Below are 11,495 nucleotides of genomic sequence, written 5' to 3'. Positions count from 1 at the left end.
TTTATCTGCTTCTGCTTTGCTTCCCGCGCGCGCGGCTTTGCTGCTTCTTTATTAAACTGCTTTTATCTCAACCCACGAGACTCCCATCTTATTTTCTCCCCTTCCCTGGCTTGCTGAGGAGGTGGGGGACAGAGTGGTGTGGTGGGCACCTGGCATCCAGCCAGGCTCAAACTACCACACCTACTTACCACTGTAGTTGGGGTCTGTGTACCTGCTTTCTTGTAGTGTCCACACGCAGTGGCATAACTTCTACTGGCAGCCTGTGTGTTTTCAATGGGAACTGAGCAGCCCAAGTGCATGGGATTGGAGATAAGTCCCACACGAAAGCAGCTGCAAATGTGACACAGTGCAAGATGATAGACTACAATGGGCCCTACTTACCACTATAGGTGGAGTCTGCCTTCCTGCTTTCTTGTATCTCCCATACTCAGTGGTAGAGCTTAACCGACAACATGTATTTTTTCAATGGGAGCTGAGGAGTCCCAGTGAGTGGGAATGGAGATAGTTCCCTCAGGAAATCAGCTGCAAATGTGACACAGTGCTGGCTGATAGACTGCATGGGGACATCACAGCACACGTGGGCACTGCAATGGGGTTCAGTGACATTGCCGCACATGTGGCAATTGCAGAGAGACTCTGTGACATCACAGCAGACGTGGGCATGGCAAAAGTGCTCTATAACATCACATCACCTCTAGACGCTGCAACAGTTCTCTGTGACATCACAGCACATCTGGGTACTGCATCCAGGCTGTGTGACATCATAGAATCCTAGAATGGTAGGGGTTGGAACGGACCATTAGAGATCATCTAGACCAACCCTCTGCCCCACAATCAAGTTCATATACTGCACTTCGGAGCCTGTTCAGGGTTTTTTCCCAAGAGGAAGTAAATACTTATACACATCTTGTTTTCCCATCACATGCATGTTTGGATTTGGTTCAGGAACCTCGTAGGGTTTTCCATACGTAGTTACTGACATTCCACTTCGAGCTTTCACTCTTATTTTTGTAGCAATGCAAGTGGAAGTGCCTGAGGCCATTTCAATTTAGCATCCTGACAGATTTTTCTAATCTCTCTTTTTAGGGTCTGATTCATTCTTTCCACTTTTCCACTCAATTGCTGTCTCCAAGGGGCATGTAAATCCCAGGAAATTCCTAGGACTTGGCTTACCTCTTGTACCACATTGGCCATGAGATGTGGTCCTCTGTCTGAAGATATTCCAAATGGAACTCCAAACCTTGGAATAATTTCTTGCAGGAGCCATTTAACTGTTTCTGTAGCTTGATTGGTGCGCCAGGGAAAGACTTCTGGCCATCCTGAAAAGGTGTCAACCCCAACCAACACATATTTATATCCATTTCATTTAGGTAATTCTGTAAAATCAATTTGCCAATAATCTCCTGGTTCCACTCCAATTTTTATTTTGCCCATCTGTGCCCTTTTTTTTACTATTGGATTGTTCTTTAAACAAATTTCACATTTCACAATTACTCATTTGGCCATTTCCAACATTTTATTGATATTACACTTCTTTTCAGAAGCTGAGTCATAGCTTCTGCACCCCAATGACACTCCCTGTGCTTTGTTTGCAAAATCTCTCTCATGACTAAGGGAGGCGACACTACCTGACCTGTACTTGTCGTCCACCATCCTTCTGAATTTTTCTCTGCATTTAGTAACTCAGACAATTTCTCATCCTCCCCGGAATGTTTTGGTGGCTCCCTAGGAAGTGCTACTGTTCTGGTGGGGATGATTGCCATTTGTGAGACTGTGTGTTGTGCTATTTTACTCTCCTTGAGTTCCCTGTCTGATGTACTTTACAGTGCATGATTGCCACTTGAACTGGTTCCTGCACTGCCACTAGCAGTTGCAAGATTTCCTTTTGATGCTTATTGTTTGTTCCCTGGGAAGACAGTAGTCCTCTTTCTTTCCACAGGGTGCCATGGACCTGACTACTCCAAAAGCATATTTTGAATCAGTCCAAATACTAACTCGTTTTCCTTTACTGAATTCCAAAGCACTTGTCAATGCAATCAGTTCTGCCTTCTGTGCAGAAGTTGTGCTTGGCAATGCATTTGCTTCTATTATCATGTTTTCAGTTGTTACCACATATCCTGCATGGCGAGTTCCATTCATGACAAAGCTGCTGCCACCTGTGAACAGTTCCCATTCAGGGTTTTCAAGAGGATCATCCTTCAGGTCCTCTCTGCTGGAATATGTATGTTCAATGGTTGCAATGCAGTCATGTTCCAGCTGTTGCTCTTCCTGTGAAGTGCTCAGAAACACTGCGGGATTTAGAAGGTGAGTTGTTTTCAACACCACATCATCCTGCTCAGTGAGAATTACCCGGTATTTCATCATTTGGCTCGGGGATAACCAATGTCCCCCCTTTTGCTCCAAGACTGTGGTTACCATATGTGGGACACAGACTGTAACAGTCCTTCCCAAGGTCAGCTTTCTTGCTTCTTGGATCAGTGTGACAGTTGCACCTACTGCTCGCAGGCAGGAAGGTCATCCCTTGCTCACCAAGTCCAGTTGTTTGGAAAAATATCCCACCAGTCTCTTCCAGCTTCCTAGTTTCTGTGTCAGAACTCCTAGAGACAAATGCTGGTTTTCATGAACAAATAACTGAAAGTCTTTGGTTCAATCTGGCAAGCCTAAGGCTGGGGCTGTCAGCAGAGCTATTTTAAGCTTCCGGAAAGCTTCCTGCTGTTCTTTGCCCCATGTAAAAGGGTAGATTTTTGGGCTTCATATAATGGTTTGACTATAAGACCATAATCCATGATCCAGAGCCTGCACCATCCTGTCATTCCCAAAAATGCCAGCAACTCCTGCACAGTGTGTGGTTCCAGAATAGCACAAATCGCTTCCTTTCCATTTGTGCCCAGCCTCCGTTCTCCTTTTGAAATTTCAAGGCCCAAATATATCACTCTTTGGCTGCTATTTGAGCTTTTTCTTTTGATACCTTGTACCCGTTTAATCCCCCAAAGTTTAAAAGTTCAATGTTACTTGTATGCAGGCTGACCTTTCCCTTGTGGCAATTAGGGTGTCATCCACATATTGGAGAAGCAGATGCTCTGGTCTCAGTTTCACTGTCTTTTCATTAGTCCAGAGTTCCAGTTCTTTTGCCAGTTGTCTTCCAAAGATAGTCGGGCTGTTCTTGGATCCTTGGGGTAGCCGTGTCCATGTTAACTGCACCTTGCGTCCTGCTTGGGGGCTTTCCCACTCAAAAGCAAATAGTTCACGACTTTCCTTTTCCAAAGGGATACAAAAGAAAGCATCTTTTAAATCAAGCACTGTAAACCACTGATCATTTTCTCTCAGAGCTGTGAGTAAGGTATATAAATTTGCTACAACTGGATGTATATCTTTCACAATCTGATTTATGGGCCTTAAGTCCTGAACTAACCTATACTCTCCATTCAGTTTCCGTACTGGTAAAATAGGTGTGTTATCCTCTGACTGACATTCTTCTAGAATTTGATAGTTCAGAAATTTGTCAATTGGTACTTTTAATCCTTGTTTTGCCTCAGGTTTTATTGGGTATTGTCTCACCCTGACCGATTTTACTTTTTTTTTTATTTCAATTTTTACTGGTTGTGTCAATTGCGATTTTCCTGGAATCTCAGTTTCCCACACGATTGGGATCGCTGCATTCTCCACTTCTGGAGGTAATTCTAGCACCTTTAGTTTTTCTTTTATCATCAATATTTGTCCTGTCTTTGATGTAAATATTTTTAGTAACAAGTCTCCCTTTTCAAAGAAAATTTGTGCATTTAATTTAGGCAACAAGTCCCTCCCCATCAGGGGTATGGGACATTCTGGAACATACAAAAATTCATATGTTATCACTTTATTGCCAAATTGCAAATTTAAGGGTTGCAAAAATGGACCATTTTCCTCTTTCCCTGTGGCTGCCACAATATTTGCAGTTTTAGTTCCTTTTGTGCCTCTACATGTATTTAAAACTGAATGCATTACTCCCATGTTTATATTGGGTTCTGTTCTCTGTTGGGTTTTTTTTCCCTTTTTTTTGGTGGGGTTTTTTTCCTCTTTTGTTTTTTTTTTATCTTTCCAACTTTATCTGGATGCTCCTTATAGTATTGATCAGTTGATTTTTTCTCAGAGAATGAAATCAGAAGGTGAGAAAGGCACTTTCATGTGTACTGGCTCACCCTGCCCAACCCCTTGCCTTAATGGGGCAATTATATGCTGTTTGACTTTAGAATTTAAGGGGATCTTTAAGGTGGTTATTAAATGAGTACAGCATTGAGTGCTCATGGACACCAATGAGGAAGATTCCGTGTCAGAGTCCTCGTTTTTCCACATTACTATTATCTGAACAGGGCTGGGAGCCCTCCCTAGAACCAGCCCTCCAGGATGTATCCTTGTCAGGTTGCTGGGTCCCTGTTCAGGTTCATGTTGGGGAGCGGGTAAGTGAGAGGGGGTGTATATATTGGAACAGATCTTCCCCCTTAAGGGTCAAATGTTTAAGACACATTTTTGCTGCAGTGCATGGGGAGCAATGGTTTTGAACCTTTTGTTTTTCTACTGTGAGTGACATTACCCAATTTGTTCATTCAGATTAAGGTCCTCTGGAGAGCCTGTTCCAGTGCTTCACCTTCCTCTTCCACGGACGTTTGACATCACAGCACATCTGAACACTGCAACAGTGCCCTGTGACATCACAGGATGTGTGGGCCCTGTAACAGGGCTCTGTGATATCACAGCACTCCAGGGCACTGCAAGAGTGTTCTGTGACATCACAGCACAAATGGACATTGTTACAGTGCTCTGTGACCTTACAGCACATCTGGGCACTGCAAGAGTGCTCTGTGACATCACAGCAAATCTGGGAACTGCAGTGGGAGTCTATTACATCCAGCACATCTGGGCACTGCAAGAGTTCTCTGCGACATCACATTTGGGAACTGCAACAGGGCTGTGTGATATTGCAGCACATGTTGGTACTGCAACGGGGCTCTGTCATTGCAGCACATGGAGGAATTGCAGAGAGGCTGTGTGACATCACAGCTCATCTGGGCACTGCTACAGTGCTCTATAACATCACATCACCTCTGGACGCTGCAACAGTGCTCCATGACATCACAGCACATGTGGGTACTGCATCCAGGCTGTGTGACATCATAGAATCCTAGAATGGTAGGGGTTGGAACGGACCATTAGAGATCATCTAGACCAACCCCCTCCTCCAGAATCAAGTTCACCTAGGTCAGGTCGCACAGGAACGTGTCCAGGCTTATGCTGAAGTCGTCCAAGGAAGGACACTCCAAAAACCCTGTGGGCAACCTGTTCCAGTGCTCCGTCTTCCTCTTCCGCGGACGTTTGACATCACAGCACAACTGAACACTGCAACAGTGCTCTGTGACATCACAGGACATGTGGGCACTGTAACAGTGCTCTGTGACATCACAGCACAGGTGCGCACTGCAACAGGAGTGTGTAATACAACAGCCCATCTGGGCTTTGCAGCGGCGCTGTGTGACATGACAGCACTTTTGGGCACTGTAGCAGTGCTCTAAGACTTCACATCATATCTGGGCACTGAAACGGGACTCTGTGGCATCACAGCACATGTTGGCACTGCAACAGTGCTTTGTGACATCACAGCACAACTAGGTACTGCAACACAGCTGTGTGACATTGCAGGAGATGTGGGCATTGCAGAGGATGTGCTGTGTGTGTTGCATCACAGCACATCTGGGCACCACTACACTGCTCTGTGACATCATTGCTTATCTAGGCACTGGAATGGGGCTCTGTGACATCACATCACATCCGGACACTGCGGCAGTATTCTGTGACGTCACATCACCTTTGGGCACAGCAACAGTGCTGTGTGACATCACAGGACGTCTGGGCACTGTGGCAGTGCTCTAAGGCTTCACATAATATCTGGGCACTGAAACAGGACTCTCTGACATCACAGCACATCTGGGCACTGCAACAGTGCTCTATAACATCTTATCTCAACTGCACACTGCTACAGTGCTCTGTGACATTACAAGACATCTGAGCACTCAATCACTGCTGTGATATATAACAGCATCACTAGGCACTGGCACGGTGCTCTGTGACATCACAGCACATCTGGGAAAGGCAGCAGTGCTCTGTGACATCACAGAACATGTGCACAGTGCAACAGGACTGTGTAACACAACAGCACATCTGGGCTTTGCAGCAGGGCTGTGTGACATGACAGCACATCTGGGCACTGCAATAGTGCTCTGTGACATCACAGGACTAAAAAAGGTGCCTGAAATGGATGCAAAAAGCCTTAAAAAACCCTTAAAAGTGACTAAAAATCACTCAAAATGAGCCAAAATGACCCAAAAAAAATCTCTTAGACACAGATTCAAAGAAATTACTCAAAAAATGACCCAAAAGTGCCTCAGAACGACCCAAAAATGCCTCAGAATGACCCACAAAGAGACACAAAATGGTGCCAGAAATGGATGCAAAAAGGGCTTTAAAAACCACTTAAAAGTGACTCAAAATCACTCAAAATGACCCAAAATGACCCAAAAAATCCTCTTAAACACAGATCCAAAGAAATGACCTAAAAAATGACCCAAAAGTGCCTCAGAACAACCCAAAAATGCCTCAAAAACCCAACAGAAAATGGCGCCAGAAATGGATGCAAAAAGGCCTTAAAAAACCACTTAAAAGTGACTCAAAATCACTCAAAATGACCCAAAATGACACAAAAAAACCTCTTAAACACAGATCCAAAGAAATGACTCAGAAAATGACCCAAAAGCGCCTCAGAACAACCCAAAAATGCCTCAAAACCCCCCCATGAAATGGCGCCCGCCAAGAGACTCAACATGGCGCCTGAAACGGGCTCAAAACGGCCCCGAAACCGCCTCAAATCGCCCCAAAACCTCCCTTCCCCCCCCCCCCCAGTGGGTCCAGGCCGATGCCCCCGAAGTCCTTTGCCTCCAGGAGACCAAATGTGGGTCCAAGTCGGTGCCAGAGGAGCTGCAGAGCCTCGGGGCCTTCCCTCACCAGCACAGCCCCAGCAACCGGCCCGGCTACAGCGGCGTGGGGCTGCTCAGCAGGACCAAACCCCCGGCTGTCACCTATGGCATGGGTGAGTAGCCAAAGCTGGGGCGCTGCTGGCCATTTCCAGGCCCTGGGTGGCCGCCACAGGCTCGCGGGAGACATTTTGAGGCCTTCAGTGGCCATTTGGGGCCTTCAGGAGCCATTTTGAGGCCTTAAGTGGCCATTTGGGGGCTTAAGTGGCCATTTTGAGGCCTTAAGTGGCCATTTGGGGCCTTCAGTGGCCATTTTCAGGCCTTAAGTGGCCATTTGGGGCTCTTAATGGCCACCAGAAGCTCTCAGGAGCCATTTTGAGGCCTTAAGTGCCATTTGGGGCCCTTCAGTGGCCATGTTGGGCCTTAAGTGGCCATTTGGGGCCCTTCACTGGCCATTTGGGGCCCTTTAGGAGCCATTTTTAGGCCTTAAGTGGGCATTTTGAGGCCTTAAGTGGCCATTTGGGGCCCTCAGGAGCCATTAAAGCCACAAAAGTGACGTTTTAGGCCTCTAAAGTGACTCTTTAGGCCAGTAAAATGACTTTTTAGGCCAAAAAGTGACTTTTTGGGCCTCTAAATTGACTTTTTGGCCAGTAAAGTGACTTTTTAGGCCTCTAAAGTCCATTTTTGAGACTCTAAAGCCCCTTTTTGACCTCTAAAGTGACTTTTTAGGCCTCTAAAGCCCCTTTTTGGGCAATAAAATGACTTTTAGAGCCATTAAAGTGACTCTTTAGACCTCTAAACCCTCTTTTTAGCTACTAAAGTATCTTTTTAGGCCTCTAAAGTGACTTTTGGGACACTACAGTGACTTTTTGGCTACAAAAGTGACTTCTTAGGCCTCTAGAGCCCCTTTTTGGCCACTAAAGTGACTTTTTGGGCCACTAAAGTGACTTTTTGGGCCTCTAAAGCCCCTTTTTAGGCCTCTAAATGTCTTTTTAGGCCATTAAAGTCCCTTTTGGCTACGAAAGTGACTTTTTAGACCTCTAAACCCCCTTTTTGAGCTACTAAAGCCCCTTTTTGACCTCTAAAGTCCCTTTTTGGGCCCCTAAAGTGACTTTTTTGGCCACTAAAGGACCTTTTTGGCTACTAAAGTGACTTTTTGAGCCACTAAAGTGTATTTTTAGGCCACTGGACCCCATTTTTGACCTCTAAAGTGACTTTCTGAGCCACTAAAGTGCCTTTTTAGGCCATTAAAGTTGATTTTTGAGGACTAAAGTGACTTTTTGGGCCTCTAGAGCCCCTTTTTGGGCCCCTAAAGCCCCTTTTTATCCCCGTCTGTGTGTCCCCTTGCCAGGTGACCCCGAGCTGGACGCCAAGGGCCGCGTGCTGACGGCCGAGTTCCCTGCCCTGCGTGTCGTCTGCGTCTACGTGCCCAACTCCAGGTGAGGCCTGGGCGGCCTGAGCTTCCGGCAGGCCTGGGACGAGCGCTTCCACTCCTTCGTGTCCCAGCTGGACCAGTCCAAACCGGTCGCCATCTGCGGCGACCTCAACGTCGCCCACCAGCCCTTGGACCTGAGGAACCCGTCGGGGAACAAGAGGAGCCCCGGGTTCACGCGGGAGGAGAGGGAGGCGTTCGGGGAGCTGCTGGGGGCGGGCTTCCTCGACAGCTTCTAGGTGTTTAACCCATCACTGCCCAACGCCTTCACCTTCTGGACCTACCTGAGCGGGGCCAGGGCCAGGAATGTGGGCTGGAGGCTGGATTACTGCCTGTGGTCCCAGAGGGACAGGAAGGATCTGTGCGACAGCAGGATCGAGCAGCGGGCCAAAGGCAGCGACCACTGTCCCGTGGGGATCTACCTGGCACTGGAGGGGGCAGGCTGAGGGGCAAAAATGGGGCGGGAATGGGGCAAAAATGGGTCAAAATGGAGGGAAATGGGGGGAAATGGGGCAGAAATGGGGCAAAATGGGGTGGAAATGGGGCAGAAATGGGGCAAAATGGAGGGAAATGGTTCAAAAATGTCTGAAAATGGGAGGAAATGGGTCAAAAATGGCTGAAAGTGCGATAAAATTGGAGGATAATGGAATAAATGGGTCAAAAATGGGTCAAAATGGGTAAAAAATGGGGGAAAATGGAATAAATGGGTCAAAAATGGGGGGAATGGGTCGAAATGGGTCAAAAATGGCTGAAAGTGGGATAAAATTGGAGGATAATGGAATAAATGGGTCAAAAATGGGTCAAAATGCATCAAAAATGGGATAAAAGTGGGAGATACTGGGATAAATGGGGGGAAATGGGTCGAAAATGAGTCAGAAATGGCTGAAAATGGAGGGAAATGGGTCAAAACTGGGGGGAAATGGGTCGAAAATGGGTCAAATGGCTCAAAATGGGTCAAAAATGGGGGGAAATGGGTAAAAAATGGCTGAAAGTGGTATAAAATTGGAGGATAATGGAATAAATGGGTCAAAAATGGGTCAAAATGGGTAAAAAATGGGGGAAATGGAATAAATGGGGTCAAAAATGGGTCAAAAATGGTGGGAATGGGTCGAAATGGGTAAAAAATGGGTCAAAAATGGCTGAAAGTGGGATAAAATTGGAGGATAATGCAATAAATGGGTAAAAAATGGGTCAAAATGGGTCAAAAATGGGTCAAAATGGGTCAAAAATGGCTGAAAGTGGTATAAAATTGGAGGTTAATGGAATAAATGTGGTAAAAAATGGGTCAAAATGGGTCAAAACTGGCTGAAAATGGGATAAAATTGGGGGATAATGGAATAAATGGTTCAAAAATGGGTCAAAACTGGCTGAAAGTGGGATAAAAAACCAAAACCCCTTCCCAGTCCCTCCCAGTTCCCTTCAATTTGTCCCAGTCCCCTCCCAATTGATCCCAGTTCATCCCAGTCCCCTCCCAGTTCATCCCAGTTGCTCCCAGTTCCCTCCAGTTCCCCTCAGTTCCCTCCCAGTTCATCCCAGTTGCTCCCAGTTCCCTCCAGTTCCCCTCAGTTCCCTCCCAGTTCATCCCAGTCCCCTCCCAGTTGCTCCCACTTCCCTCCCAGTGCCCTCTCAGCTCATTCCAGTTGCTCCCAGTTCCCTCCCAGTTCCTCCCCAGTTCATCCCAGTTCCTTCCCAGTTGCTCCCAGCCCCCTCAGTCCCCCCCAGCTCATCCCAGTTGCTCCCAATTCCCTCCCAGTTGCTCCCAGTTCCCTCTCAGTGCCCTCCCAGCTCATCCCAGTTGCTCTCAGTTCCCTCCCAGATGCTCCCAGTTCCCTCTCAGTGCCCTCCCAGCTCATCCCAGTTGCTCCCAGTTCCCTCCCAGTTGCTCCCAGCCCCCTCAGTCCCCCCCAGCTCATCCCAGTTGCTCCCAATTCCCTCCCAGTTGCTCCCAGTTCCCTCTCAGTGCCCTCCCAGCTCATCCCAGTTGCTCTCAGTTCCCTCCCAGATGCTCCCAGTTCCCTCTCAGTGCCCTCCCAGCTCATCCCAGTTGCTCCCTGTTATAGAGGAATCAGCCTCTAAAGCTTTCTTAACCAAACAGAATTTTATTAAACCAATTGTAGCAAGCGATAAAAGGGCAAACAGCGCTGGGTGACCGGGGGAAGTGCAACAGTTCCGCCACGGCACACACATTCATTCTTTGCATGTCCTTATATATGTTTTCCCCCCCTTCATGGGCTCGGACACTTTGACGAATGGGTCAGTTGGTCAGTCGACAGTGTCCACGCGTCCTCCTTGCTCATCTACCGGCTCCAGATTGGTGAAAAATGTTGCTGGGTGTTCCTGCCTTTGAAGTTTCGCTATTTTGTTGCACCTTCCCAGCGCTGCCCAGGTGTTGGCTTAACCACTTAACTACTATTACAAGACATAATAAAACTTACACAAACAGAGTCATTGCTTATAACAACATGCACAACACAACTGAATCCCACTCGATTTGCTCAACAATAACAATTTTTACCATTACTTATTACAATTCCCCCCTTTCCTTTTCACTCATTTATTTGTTGATCAAATCGAGTTACTGCGTCTCGGGCTAATAAGGCCATTTCGGCTTCTTCATTAGTACCACGTTTCTGTAGCAGCATAAGGTGTGCTTGCTCTATACGATTTTTAATTAGTTCAATAAATCGATTTAGAATACAGGGTCCAAAGGTTGGTGTAAGGTAAGGAGGATTAGGGAGAGTGACCCAGCCCCTGGTTGGCTGAAAAGTCTGCCAGCGAAGTCTCATTTTGTTGAGGATTGTTCTATTTAACGGAGCTACTTCATTTTAGAAGTTTTCAGAGGCACTTGCTGATCCCCACAAGGATACCCCCCTGCCTTACCCTGGGCCTATTCCGTTGCTTTAGAATAGCCGGGTGAGTTATCTTCTCGGCAGCAGTTGTAGTCTTCAGGGGACTGCCTCCTAAATTCTCTCCTTGTTCTGCCACAATCCACTTTCCAATACTCAACCCAATAGGGTTATTTTCGAATACAAAGGCTTAGCCACTGTCCCGAATCCCCACAA

The 11,495-nt window shown here is 46.9% G+C and overlaps 1 pseudogene; it reads left to right on the top strand.

Moving 5' to 3' along the window:
• Positions 1 to 6,822: 6,822 nt before the first annotated feature.
• Positions 6,823 to 8,879, top strand: LOC133629365 (DNA-(apurinic or apyrimidinic site) endonuclease-like; annotated as a pseudogene).
• The last annotated feature ends 2,616 nt before the right edge of the window (positions 8,880 to 11,495 follow it).

This window comes from Colius striatus, unplaced genomic scaffold (genome assembly GCF_028858725.1).
Source record: "Colius striatus isolate bColStr4 unplaced genomic scaffold, bColStr4.1.hap1 scaffold_40, whole genome shotgun sequence".
Lineage (NCBI taxonomy): Eukaryota > Metazoa > Chordata > Aves > Coliiformes > Coliidae > Colius > Colius striatus.
Note: the sequence above shows the minus strand (reverse complement) of the source record. Positions and strands in the feature narration are given on the sequence as shown.